Here is a 14,539-nt window from a genome sequence, read left to right as displayed (position 1 = left end):
ATTGAGTGGTGGTAATTCATTGGGAATATAAGAGCCTTTGGAAGAGACTGCAACAAATTTCACATAAGCAAATTAGGTAAATCAGGATTTTGTTCAATCAGTATGTTTTGTCATCAAATGTATTTATTGGCTCTATTTGTACTATGCTGCTAAGGAATGAAAATCCTGCTGTCTTTTGGATTTAGCTTGCAACAACAACACTACTACTACTACTACTAATAATACTAATATCAATAATAACAATAAACAAAACCAAGCTGTTTTGTCAAAATTTCAGCGATGTCTTGAGTTCTGACTGACTTAAATGCAGTTTGAAATAATCAAGTTCCATTTAAATGACTGACACTACTTCACAAATTAAATATGTGAAAATTTTTAAGGAAACATCAGGATCTCCCACAAACACATATGCAAAGAAACTACCTCAATTCTGATGTCATCAATCTCTTGCATTCTTTCATTATTTTATTCATCCACCAGCAAAGACTGTTCCTAAGAAGGTTTCTTAATTTAGAAAAAAAATTGGAATGTTTTCTTTTCATGATTATTGAAAGGATAAAGTGAAAATCTGGCAGGACTGATTTCACGGTTAATATAAACTGTATGCACTCACTGGTTTCTACCTAGTGATAAATTATGTCATTTTCTGTGCATAGTTATTGTCGATGCCACATGACGTCTACAGTTCTAAATTTTCTTCAAAGACTATCATAGTATTTTCTAGTTCACATTCTGACATTATTTAACCAGTTTTTTTTAATAAATAACTTGTTTGATTATTGTTCATTTGTTTGTATTCTTGTGTTTTTATTATTAACTAATTTATTTATTTGAGGAATCTATTCCAAGGAATGACAGATGAAAACAAAATGAAGTCGAAGGGAAATTATCTTTTTTAAACAAAAATATAGAAACAAGTCTCTCTGTGAATATTTACATTAGTAGAGTTATATTTTTACATGCACATCACATTGGTAGTTTAATTATTTTATTATTGAGTCTACATGTATGATTGGTTGATGGAGTCAGAACCCAATTATTATCCTCCAAAAATAAAGTAATGATTATTATAACATGTAGCAATAGGAAAAGTAGCTGTAGGGAGCCAATGGATACCTTGAATGTCTAGACCATTGTAAATCAATCAACCTCTAATGAAGGGTACAGAAGAAAACCAATTTTCTTCAAAACCTGCATAAAAAAATGAACAGATGTAAATAAATATATGTGACTCCCTCCCAGTGAAATATGATCACAGATACCTGTTTTTCTGTGTTATGTCTCTTACACAGGGTTCATTTTTCAGTCAAAGCCACAAGCATTATAAATCATTTCAAAAAGGGGAGTGATCTGTACAAATCACATGTATGTGTTATCAGTTATTATGAAACCCACATTTAAGTTTCATCATAGGTATGACACTTGCATTTGACTTTATATCATGGATATCATTAAAGTAACTTCCCATTATTTAGGTTCATGATTGATGGGTGTTAAGTTGGATTCTAGATTATACTGTCTGGCCTTACTTAACATCTGCATCTCTCAAAACAAAACAAAATGGGAAGTTATATTACAATTGATCTTTCATAGAAAGGCCACAGGCATTCTATCAATATACACACTGTTTACCTTTCCTTCAACAAGAACCATCTATCTGATAATGAAATTCATTTAAACAATCCAAATGAAACAGAATACTAAACTAGTTTTTTAAATTGTAATTTTAATGTTCTCATCACTAGACGAGACGGTGATACATAAAACGACAACCGGATTCAATCTGCTTTCAGTGGCCTAACTCTCTCATCTTTCTTACTACTGGCTCTAAAAAGAAGAGTGAAAGAGAGAACTGAATTTTACAATACATGTACTTTGATATAAATGAACATACATTGTATTAGGTTACAGCTATAATCACAGACTTTATAAAACAAATATGTATTTAAGACATAAACATCTAAGATGTACATTTTTTAAAAATAATTAAACAGAGGCAGAGCAAACAAAAAATATATATATTTTAAAAAATCAAGAAAGAAAAACACCTTTCATGAATGTCAGGTGTAAATCTATGTTCAATGCATGACAATGTTATTTGGGAAAAACTATTAATTTTATTATTATTTTTGGTATGAGTAGTAGTGCTAACAGTATTAGTAGTAGTATTCTTGTATCTGTTATATTGTATTATTATTATTATTATCAGTCAGCAATACCAGAATGCTTTATGTAATAGCTGAGTAACAGCCGCCATGCTAGGCAGAGAGATCAATAGTGCTTTTTACATGAAAATTAATGATGACAAAAACCTCTTTACCAAGATCCAACTTGTATGACAAGACAATATTAATAAAATCATATCTGACACCATTTAAGAAGATGGGGTGGATTTTAGCGCTTGTGAGCATAAACTGGGTTAAACTTTAATTATATAATTTTGTGACTTCAGTTCACATGAAAAATAATAAATATAAATTTGTTTCCTTTAGTCATTATTTAGGTTATCAATACACCTGAACAACAAAGTATAGGTAAAATAATCTTCTGCACAGAGAGACAAAACGTGCCCAAGATCTATCTGGAAACATGGAAGTTACATAATACTGATCCAACTGGTGTCCCATGGCAACATACAGGAACAATTACATTCCAGTAATTCCTTAGCTTCAATCCAGCTCCTACACAATCCCTGCATTATCAACCTGTAGCTACTACAAATATATTTGTGGAAAATGGGGTATTCTGAGGCATTTTTTTTTTTGACATTTGAAAATCATTAAGGTTTCTATATACATGTTGGTATTACTATTGCAGTTCCATGGGTTGATGCAAGGGATGTTGAAATTTATTTGTAAAAATGCAGACGATACAAAGCATCGACAAAACATCGGTTATTTTATGATTTGCATTAGCTTTAAAAGAAAGTATGTATGTGTGATTTTGATTTTAAATGTATCTTTAACAATTTTTCATTCATATTGCTACGATGTGTGTAGTTTGGCAGTTTAAAGTGAAGTCTAGACTGGAGCATCATGCTGCAGACACGTAGCATGATGTTCCACCCAGTCATATTATCCAGACACCAGGCCGACCAGTCCTAACACTAACCTCTTAATGCTGAGTGCCTAGCGAGGCAGCTGTTTGTACCATTTCTAAAAGTCTTAGGTACGACTCAGCCAGGGTTTGAACCCAAGACCTCCCATATTCGGGGTGGATGCTCTAACCACTAGGCCACTTGAGCAGATTAAAAGAAAGTAATATGCTTGAGCTTGCATTAGCTTAAAAATCAGAAAGCACAGATAAATATAGGGATTTACAAGTAACCGAACAACTAAACCGAAATAAATCCAAGGGGTCCCCAAGGCAGAAGTTGAAATTTAGTCAGGTGATGGTGGTTGAATGGTAAGAATGTTACATATATTGTACCAGTATGTATTTGTTCAAAGAGAAGACATGAAATCATAGAGATGATGTTAGTTTCATAGTTCTTGCATAATCTAGACTAGTTAATATTGACTATTTGAAACAATTACACCTTTCCTCACTCTACCGTCACACCTAGAGGCATAAATGAAAGCCAGTTTTATTTCATATTGGTCAAATGTGTCTGCAAGTATTGTGTGAAGAGTTGTGATAATTTCAAGATCAGAAAATTGATCTTCATAGACCAGAGGCAGTGTTGGTGGTAGGTGGAGGACGTGTTGGATATATTGTCACGATCTGGAAAAAATAATTTTCTCTCGTTATTGGGACTCTGTATGTCAAATATGTACAATAAAAGATTTAACAAACAATGAAAAGACTTATGGCTAAAGGCTACTTTCCGCACTTTTTCAATACTGAAGCCAATCAACATGCCCTTCTACCCCAACATGTGTACTGAACGAGATGCTTTCTACGCTTGGTACCAGGCTCATGCCTCAGACCCCTTCGACTTTCAGAAAGAAATGTTAGAGTACTGTTGTTCCGACGTGAACATTTTACTGTTTGCTATGAAAATTTCAAGAACTATTCATGGAACACGGAGCGGTCGATCCTTTGAAAGAAGCTTGTACCATTGCCAAAGCGTGTTCCTTAGTGTACCACCAACGATTCATGCCTGAAAACACCTTAGCTATCATCAGCCCTCAAACGACCAACTTTATCAAATGTCAATACTCGTTCAAAGCCATATGCTGGTTGCGCTACATGGATGCCTTTTTGAAACTGAAACAAGAAGCCAGTGGCTATCCTTCCTGGTGTTACACTCCCAAAGATCAAAAGACATTCCAAGAGAAATACTGGGAGCAGGAATGCATCACTTTAGACCACATCAAGAAAAAACGAAGGTAGGCGATCGTTTGCCATAGTGATGTTAAATTGCTTGTGGGGCAAAATTGCACATTGACCGTGTTTACCCAAGATGGAGTATATGACAGAACCTTCCCGCTACTTCCAGATGATTCACGACAAAACCAAATACATGAAACACGTGGACGTTGTTCGTGAGGATTTGATCATAGTCAATTACGAAGAAGATCTGGACTTTGTACAAGCTGACGAATTTGGAAATGTCATCATTGCGGCTTACGTGACAGCCCATGCTTGCTTAAAATTATATGAAGCTTTAGAACTGTTAGGGGATCGCGTCCTGTACTTTGACACAGACAGCTGCATTTACATCGATTGTCTGGGTCAACATCACCCTAACATCAAAGGAGACCATTTAGGAGCCTGGATAGATGAGCACCCCGACGAGAATATTTTAAGTTTCACTACTGGCGGTCCTAAAACTTACAGATAGTGTAAAGTGAAAGGATTGGCTCTCAATTATTGCACCATTCGAGTGGTAAACTTTGGCATATTGAAAGAAGCCTTGGAGTCTGGAGAGGACGGAAACTTTAAAGTGACCACCTAGCAACCGCACAAGATTGTACGTTTACCCACTCACCAAATCGTCAGTCAACCCTTGGAAAAAGTCTATCAAATTGTGTAGCAGAAGCTAGTGCGTCTTCCCAACTACTTCACTTTGCTGTATGGACATGTCGGTATAAAAAATTGGTTGTGAGAGGATAGCCACCAACAAGAAGGATGATTTCGCCACAGCAAGAATAGAGTGAGAAACCCAGTGATAACTCCAAGTTCAGACCCTACCATTTTCCAGTCTTCTTACCTGACTATTGTGACTGTGCCCGTCAATTGGAAATGTTTCAAAAATGGCCCCGAGATAGGGAAGGATTACCGACTTCGAATGTTTTAGCTAGAACAGGATTTGTCTACTTGGGACCTGAGACTGGATTGGGAAACGTACAATGTTTCAGCTGCGGCCTGAAGTTATGAATTGCTCTATGTATCTATAATGATTCAGCTATTCTGGAACATACTCGATGGTCTCTGCATTGTTCTTACCTTTCTATGGCCTTTCCACCCATTACACTACAGTACAATTATGATGGTACCTTAGAGAAGGTAGTACCGTTGTCCAGGAAGAAAAAAAGGAAGACTTCCAAAAGTAGACATAAAAAAGGAACGATGTACAAGCTTGAGACTTGCGACTAGTATAAAAAGGGATAATATGCAAGATTGATAGTTCATTGCGACTACCAAGACCAAGCGTTGTTATTGTTGTGGGGTTTAATGCCATTTTTCAGCACATGATAGGCTATGCATGGCGGCCAGTATTAATGGTGGAGAAAGAACCCGGGAAAACCCCGATAAGAACCAGCGACCCACAAGAAGCTAATGGCAAGCTTTTTCACATAACCACATTGGCCGAATCCTAGACTCCAAAACCAAGCGAACAAGATGAATCCTTTGAAAGAGATATCATTCAAGTTCGGGGATTGTAAAAAAAAAAAAAAAGACCTTCCCATAGTGTGACTACTAGTGGATGGATAAGACCCATGCATTGCGACGGAAAATGTCCGAAAGGAAACTAAGTGTCCATGCGGTTACCAATGTATTTGCATAATGGAGTTTGCAGACGAGTGTGATGCTGAGCCTTGAGATATGAGCGATGCAGCAACACATCATGGGTACTTTGTTCTCATTACTACTACCACTACACCTATCATGGAAAGTGATGCTGTGCATGTCAAACCTTACGAATGCGAAAGCGATGCCATTCCTTATCATGGACACTTTACTGTTTTCGTTGTGGATGTTAACCTTCACGTCTACCACCTGACGAATGTCATCCAGCCCTCAGCAAACTAATGTCGATGTCACCCTACCCTCATCGAAATGAACCTGTGAAAGATGAATATTCGTTTCCTGTGTGTTTGTCTGAATATTGCAACTCTGAAAATCGTCTTCAGTTGTTCAAAAGAAAATGGCCTAAATATCTGGGAGGACCGACCCCTGATAAATTAGCCAGAGCCGGATTTTTATCCTTGGGCGAAGGGGATAAAGTGAAGTGCTTCAGTTGCAGTGTGTCACTTCACCTTTGGGAGCAACAAGATTCAGCCTACCTGGAACATGCTCGATGGTCTCCCAGTTGTCACTATTTACCTTTAGTGGGACGATATCAGTAATCCCTGAATGGATACTTTACAAGAGAACATTCGTGGTTTGCCTGTGGAGTTGAGAGAATGCATTTAGCGAAAACTGGTCAAAATTCAAGTCAAATGTTTAAACCACTGGTACCTGGAAACTATAAAAGGACTGATTCAGTTGAAAGTGTTCCATTGGTCAGACATTCATCAACTACCCCTTGGTTCAAAGGATTGGTATGTTATTTGTGATTCTATTTGCTACAAGGTAGACATACTGCAAGACATTCCAGAGGAAGAGTTAGAGAGTTACCAAAATCTTTTACACAATGTTACTTTAGTGAAAGAGGAAACTTGTGAACGAACTGTGATGTGCAAGTTAGTGACTAAACTGTTTAGATTCGCCACTGGAGTAAAATCATCTCTAGGCAGACAGTACACTTATTGTCTCCAACAAAAAAAGAGTTTTAGTTGACCTATTCATGGATACTTTAAAAGAGAACATTCGGGGTTTGCGAGTGGAGTTGAGAGAAAGCATTTACCGAGAACTGATCAAAATACAAGTGAAACGTAAAGAACAAGTGCATCTGTTACAACCCTTTACCTCACAGAGCATAGTTACAAAGTGCAGCGCGCTATGAATAGAACACCTGTTACCTAGTTGACTCCATACGCATACGGTTGCCAGTGAAATGTTAAGCAATGTAGTGTATGTTACGTTTAACAGCAATTTTAACCATTTTACATTTTTGGTACACATCTATTATGTGTGGAAAAATTCAACAGTAAAGTCCGATTGTTAAAGCTGTGTAATTATTTATCACGGAAGAATTTTTTATGTGCTTTAAAATCTTGAGAGAAGTTGTTCACCATCATGTCAGTGAGGCCATGTGACCAACCGTAGCTGCCATTTCTCATACTCGAAATTTACAAGTTTTTCGTCTGTGTCTACATCACAAAGTCATCTGAATTTGATAATTTATAAAAACAGATTCCTGCCTACATCAATATCAGAGTCTTTAGCTAAAGGTTATTGAATCTTTCAAAGTTGTGATTCTAATCATGAAAACTTCGTAAGTACTGAATGAAATCCGCGACTGCCATTTTGGAGAGGGGAGATTACGAACCAGTTACTTTAAATAGCAGATATCGACCAGTGCATAAACAGTGACCACGTGATCTGACGTAATTGTCATTCACAGAAATGAATGTAGTATTTAATAGGGCTTTTTCCCCAAAGGTGGCAGTACGAAAACCGGCTTAAAATCGCTTAAGTTTACAGCCAACATCAAAAGGTGCTTCCATGCGACTTGAGGCGTCAAAAAGGCGCTTTCATGCGAATGGTGTAAAGGCGTCCAAAGATGCTTTCACGAGGTAAAGGGTTAAACCACTGATACCTGAATACTATAAGAGGACTGATTCATGAGAAAGTGTTCCAGTGGTCAGACCTTGCTAAACACTTGAGGACGAGAAGGATCAACATGTTCATGATCTTCGTTACTTCAAGATACACCTTCTGCAATGAACTGAGGAAGAAGAGTTGAAGGATTACAAAAATCTTTTATGCAACATCTGCTTAGTGGAAGAGGAAACTTCTGAACAAACTCTGAACTGTAGGTTAGTGTTTGGAGCATTTACATTCCCAACTGGAGAATGAATATCTCTGGGCAGAAAGTAGATTTATTGCTTCCGAAAAGAATAGTCTATAAAAACAGGTTGCCATGCCACGGCTTGTATCGAAAGTGATTCAAAAGATTCCGTGGAAGGAACTCAATGACACTATTCAAACCATGGAAGATTACCAACACTTAGTACGACAACTGTATCCGTTGAATTTGGGTCGACATGTGGTGTGTGTCTTAGTGACTTGTTTTCTGGGATTTCGTTTACCAGCGGATTCCTTGTGGACTCTTTACGAACAGTACTTACCACCATATCAAACATAAAAGCGGTGCCTTTAAATGGTCACAAGAGACTCATTTTGCTCAAAGCCTTGCATTTTCATCTGGATACTTCTCGACCTCTACGGGAAAAAAAGATTCGTCAACTTTTTGGTACTGAAGAGGTGTATGATGATGTGTGTGTAGCTTGTGACTTGCACCACGATTGGACAGATGTACGTAACTGGAAAAAATAGGGTTTTGAGGCTTGGACCCAAGAAGTGGCCCAGTATGCTCAGGAGTTGTGATCCTTCCGTCAAATGTCCAAGGAAAAAAGTCACTTTTCAACCTGTGTTAGTGACAGTACCACAAAAAAAACCGTCATGGACATTCCTGAAAGACCATTTCGGGAGCACACTTGTGTGACATTACCCCCTATAGAACCTGTAAGAAAATTACACCCTGTCCCTAGGACATCTTGGTTACCCAAAACATGTTGTACAGAGACTTCTCTGTATTCCACTTTGATCGTTTTCATGTGTATTTTATCGTTGTACTTAACCCTCTGGCATTTATGTATTTTAGTATTTTGCATTCAGTTTTAAAACCTCAAAAAAAGTGTCCTGAAAAAGTATAAAAACTCTTGTCGTGTCTGTTTTCGTGTCACAAGTGACATTCCTGACACTAAGGCTACCTCTGATGTATCTGCTCCCTACTCCTCTCCACTTTCAAAGTCATTGATGAACACTTAGATTGTGCCAGTTGGGAGGCTTTGTATCTTTGCCATCCCTTTAACATGCTCATTGCTGGACCTAGCAGTTCAGGCAAAACCAAATTTGTCAAATGTTTGATCAAACATAAACATCATTTGATCGATCATCCACCTCGACGAATCTTGTGATGTTACAAAGAGTGGCAATTGGCGTACAGCCTCTTGTGAGAAAGTCAAGGCGATTCCATCGTGTTTGTGGAAGGCATTCCTAAAGAAGACGATGGGATCATCTTTGACTCCCGTCAAACCCATTTGGTCATTTTCGACGACGTGTTAGGAGAAGACAATGTCACTCAAACTCCACACGCCTATTAACTCGTTGATTTGAAACCAACTACCCCCAATTATTTGCGATTTCGTACCCATTTGATACACCACTGTTGTCAAGACGGAAGGCATGTCCTGTACATGTCTCCATCCTCGACTTAACCCAAAAAGTCTATAAAAACCTCTGACACTTTTCGTCTGTCTCATACAGTCTCAACATGACATCCCTTCAGTCTCATCTTCCTGTCAAATTGATTCGTGCCTTGTATGGCATCAGTCATGAAAAAAATCCACAAATACGTGCTCGTGTCTTAGAAGCCAGTATCAAAGAAGTCTTATGATGGTTTACAGTGACAGCATGTCAATTACTGCAAGGCATCATTCAGATTCCTCATCAAACCAAATACTTTTTTGATAGAAACAAAGTAGCTTTGACCCAACTGGCCGATCCCTGCACTGACACTCAAACCGAAAAGCAAATCATTTTGAAACCTGGAATGAGTGATACTCTAGGAGGTGTCATCATTCGCTACCTCTTAAAATGGGATCCTAATGCTCCCAAAGTTCTCCCCAAGAAGAAAGCTAAACGAAGCCCCAAGAAGAAAAAGAGCAACAGTGTCAAGGCCAGGTCACAACCCCAGAAAAATAAAAGTCCCCAGAAAAAGAAAAGCCCACAGAAAACAGCTTCTACTCGCAAGAGAGGCACTTCAGCCAGGATGCAACCTTACATTCGCAAACCATGACCTGCATCGACGGTGACCACTCCTGTAGCCACAGGTTCATCCACTTCTCCACTGATGACACCACACAAGCCTGTGTCTCCAAGAACTTCTCCAGTGGTGACACCCTCCTCCTCTTTAGCTGCAGTGGCCGCTGCTCACAAAGTACCTGCTCCCAAAATCAAAGTCCAAGAGAGATCGGGCATGTTACAGAGTTTACTGGATTTGTCCAAGCAAGAAATGACTCGATTTAGTCTGTTGCAAACCCCTGCACGATGCATGTCATCAAGTTGATACGACGTATAAACAATCAGTGGCGACACGTTTTAGTATAAAAAAGGTCTGAGGCAGAACATGGGTATCAGTGCTTTTGTGCTCCTGAGGACCCAAAGATGTCACCACAAAGAAGTGCACACCGTCACTATTGTCATTCTCCTGTCCAAAAAGGAAAGAGACCAAGACGGTCTCGTCATGCAACAAAGTGCTTAGCCAAGCATCGATGTTACCCTAAGAAAAGACACCGTCATCCAAAGAAAAAGGAGTAACCAAAGGGGAGGATTCCTTGGTGATTTTGGAAAACACATTGTCACTTTTTTGACAACGCGATGGTAAAAAAAAAAAAAAGATAAAAGGGCATGCACTAAGTCATTGATGTTACTTTATTTTTGGTGAATGTCCCTGAACCAACAAGCAAAGATGTCACCCCCCAGAAAATATTCCTCTTCTAAACCCAAAGGAAAGAAAAGTAAAGGACTGCCTCCTTGTTTAGTCAAACATGGGGACATGTTGTCTGTCCTGTTCAAAGCTTCTCCAAGCATGTGAAAAAACCTCATTCAAACAGCCTCTAAAGATGTCATCGATACCGTGTGCAAATGTTGTTTGAACGTCTTTAAAGGCACAACACCTTTGTCAAAACACCAGAAACAATGCTTAGGCAAACATCATCATGCTCTTCGCCAAATGGTTCAAAAGAAAATCCCCATTAGTTAAAAGAAGATGATGTTGGTCCAATGTGGAGGAATTTTGCCTCTATTGTTACTACCTTTGCTGTCTTGAGAACTATGTTGGAGGACTCGTGGGAGCAAGATAAAAAGGACCTCTGGAGGCCCAAGATCTCAGACATAACCCTTGACATAGAATGGACGGACGAAAACTAGGTTTAATGTCTTACAGGGACGCTACCCCACGAAAGCCTGAGGAAGAAGAGATACGAGAAGTTTTTCAAACACCGTCTGCAGCTCCCATTTCTAGTAAGATTGCAGCATCCTTGTTGACCCCTTTGTCCACACCCCAACGAGAAGAAATGAAAGCTCGGGGTTAAAAAGATGATGTCCACTCCTTCGACAGAAGTGAAAAAGAAAGAAGGGAAACCAGAAGTGAAAAAAGAAAAGAAGACCAAAGCCATTCCACTACCATCTCCACCACTAGCTTCGACATCTACTCCCATGGCCCATTGGACACGTAAATCCATTTCCAAGCCACCCTTTCGCCCCATCCAAAGTAGCATCAGCGAAGAGTGGGTAACTTATTAACAAACAAATAAAAATGGAAAAAGTGTTAGCTTGCATTTACTACAATCCATCCCATCCTGCAGGTTATGGAGGAGTTAAAAAATTATATCATTCTGCCAAAACTTGACTGAACAGTCTCCGTTTACCTCAAGTGCAACGATGGTTACAAGAACAAGCTACCTACACTTTACACAAACACATTCATTGCAAGTTTTCGCACCCAAGTGGAAGGATTTGGCCACCTACAATCGTGGCTGCAAATATTTGTTTTGTGTCATCGATGTCTTTTCCAAATTTGCCTGGGTAGTGCCATTGACTTCCAAATTGAGCAGCGAGTTAGTGCGAGCCCTGGAACTGGTGTTGAAACAAAGCAGTCGTCACCCTCTTCAATGGCAGACAAAGGCATCAAATTTCTGAACCAAGCTTTCCCAAAAAAATTAAAGAAACGCGACATTCATTTTTTCACCACCGAGAATCCTGAAACCAAGGCCAGCATCGTGGAATGTTTTCAATGTTCCTTGAAAGAACGCATGTGGAAATATTTTACACATCACCACACTCTCAAGTACATCGACATCTTACCGCACCAGGTGCAAGCGTACAACCAATCTTACCTTCGAAACATTGGACGTGCCCCGCAAGAAGTGACTCCCGAAAACTAAGTGCTGGTGTTTGAGCGCCTGTTTGGTGCGTCCCCGACGAGGGCTTTCCCCAAGAAAAGTGGAGTGTTGTACGTAGGAGATTGGGTACGCATTGGCAATACCAAACGCACTTTCGACAAAGGTTACTTACCTAACTGGACGACTGAATTGTTTCGCGTCACTGGACAAGTGCATGGCCTTCATCCTACCGTCTATAAATTGGAAGACATGAACGGAGAAGTGCTCAAAGGAACGTTTTATTTGCCCGAGTTACAACGTGTCACCAAAAAAGAAGACGACGTGTACGACATCGAAAGCATTCTCGAACGCAGAACCCGTAAAGTGGGCAAACGACGTGTCAAAGAAGTCAAAGTACGTTGTAAAGGATATCCACCCAGTTTTGATTCTTGGATCAACGCTTTGCAAGTCATCAACTATAAAAAGAAGTGACCATCATGCCCTTTCACACAGATGCAGCTACGTTGACCACTCCTTCACCTAGTTCTTGTGTGCAAGATTTACAAAAACAACCTTTGTGGGTGTGGTGCGGAGAACGTGTGCCTAAAACGCAAATCGTCTTTTTCTGCCAAATCTTTGTGGTGTATTGTGTCATCGGGGCAGCCATCGCCAATTTAAGTTTGCAACAAGGAGACAAACAATTGTGGACCATTTTATTGAGCAGCTGCATCGGTTACCTGCTTCCCAATCCCTCTCTGAAATTCTCCTCGAACGGGAACAACGGGAACCAGTGTCAGTCACCACTCCAATAACAACAACAACAATCCCATTTTGGGCGGAGACACTCCTCTGACTTCCAGTAACCCCTCGGACAGCCACAGAACTCTGGAATTATGAGCCACCATAACCAATTTTACTTAACCTTACCCAGTGACAGTTCCATGGAGGTGTTTCTCAATAATACTTTATGCTGTTACACAGTGAAATTACCTCAGGCTATCCAATTAGATCACGACACCTATTGGGAAGTGGCTTTAGTGGAAATCATTCACCCAACCCAAGTCCTCAATGTCCTTCAAAATCAAAATGTTTTTTTCAGTGGAAGTTCATGACGAACAAGTGCAAAAGTACTTCACAACCAATGTAAACTATGAGAATAAATCATATAACTCACAAACTCAAAAGTGGACCCATTGCTTGATCATTCCCCCAGGCTATTATTTTAGCGGTCAACATTTGGTGAGCACCTTTGCTTCCAGGTTTAATGTTGTGTTTCATAAAGCTCTGGAGAGTGCCAGAAAAAGTGTCACCCTTGAGTACCATAAAGTAGCTCGTCGCTTCCTGATGAAATTTGAGGGGGGTAAAATAATGTCTATTTTGTCCTGAATTTTTTGACATGTTTGGGCAGGGACATGGAGATGAGGATGGCAATGATCAAGAAAAACAATTAACAAGTCATTTCTGACAACGATTCTTTTGCAAAGTTTTTTCGTTCCCCAGTAGAACTGAACTAAGGACTGAATTAGATCTTTGTGTACTCTGATATGGTGAAGTACAACATGGTGGGAGACACCTCCGTACCGTTACTGCGTGTCATTCCTTTCAAAGTGGATTCTGCCACGGTCAGTGACGAGGAAGGTGGAAACACCTTTCACGTTCACTGCGAATTTGTACATGCTCATTATTTGCCCATCACTAAGTCTTATTTGGACACTGTCAATATTGCTATAAAAGGAGATCTGGGACAAAATATTCCATTCACCAAAGGGAAAGTCACGGTAAAACTCCATTTTTGAAAGCGGTTCTCTAACGATTCATAAATCATGTATCCAGTGTACCGAGGTGTTACTCGACAGCAAAGACACAGTTTAGGAGATATGTTAAAATCAGCCTTTCGATCGGTGGCTCCAGTGTTGAAACTGATGGTGACATGCGGACTGCATGCCTTGAAAGATGCTGCAGTGACGCAAGGAAAAAAATTTTCTCCAAAATGTCATCATTGACAAACAAAACCCTAAAGAAGCATTCTTGAGAGCAGGGAAAAATGTCTTGCTGCAAACGGGCAAAGACATTTTGGGCCGACGAGAAACGCCTATAAATGCCCTGCACGCTACAGAGTCAGGTATTCCTACTTCCCTGATGAAACAGCAAGGACAAGGCAGAAAGAGACGACAAAGAAAATACCCCTTCACAAGGCAGACATTTTTGATTATTAAATTATTGAGAAACAGAAAAATGATGCACTGAGAATCTTGCGCCTTTTCCATGTCGGAACTGGATCTATTTGCCATGCCACCCACCATGATGTCTATGCAAGA

The sequence above is a fragment of the Sinohyriopsis cumingii genome, chromosome 6, assembly GCF_028554795.1.
Source record: "Sinohyriopsis cumingii isolate HCF-2022 chromosome 6, ASM2855479v2, whole genome shotgun sequence".
NCBI classification, from domain to species: domain Eukaryota; kingdom Metazoa; phylum Mollusca; class Bivalvia; order Unionida; family Unionidae; genus Sinohyriopsis; species Sinohyriopsis cumingii.
This window is presented reverse-complemented; position numbering follows the sequence as displayed.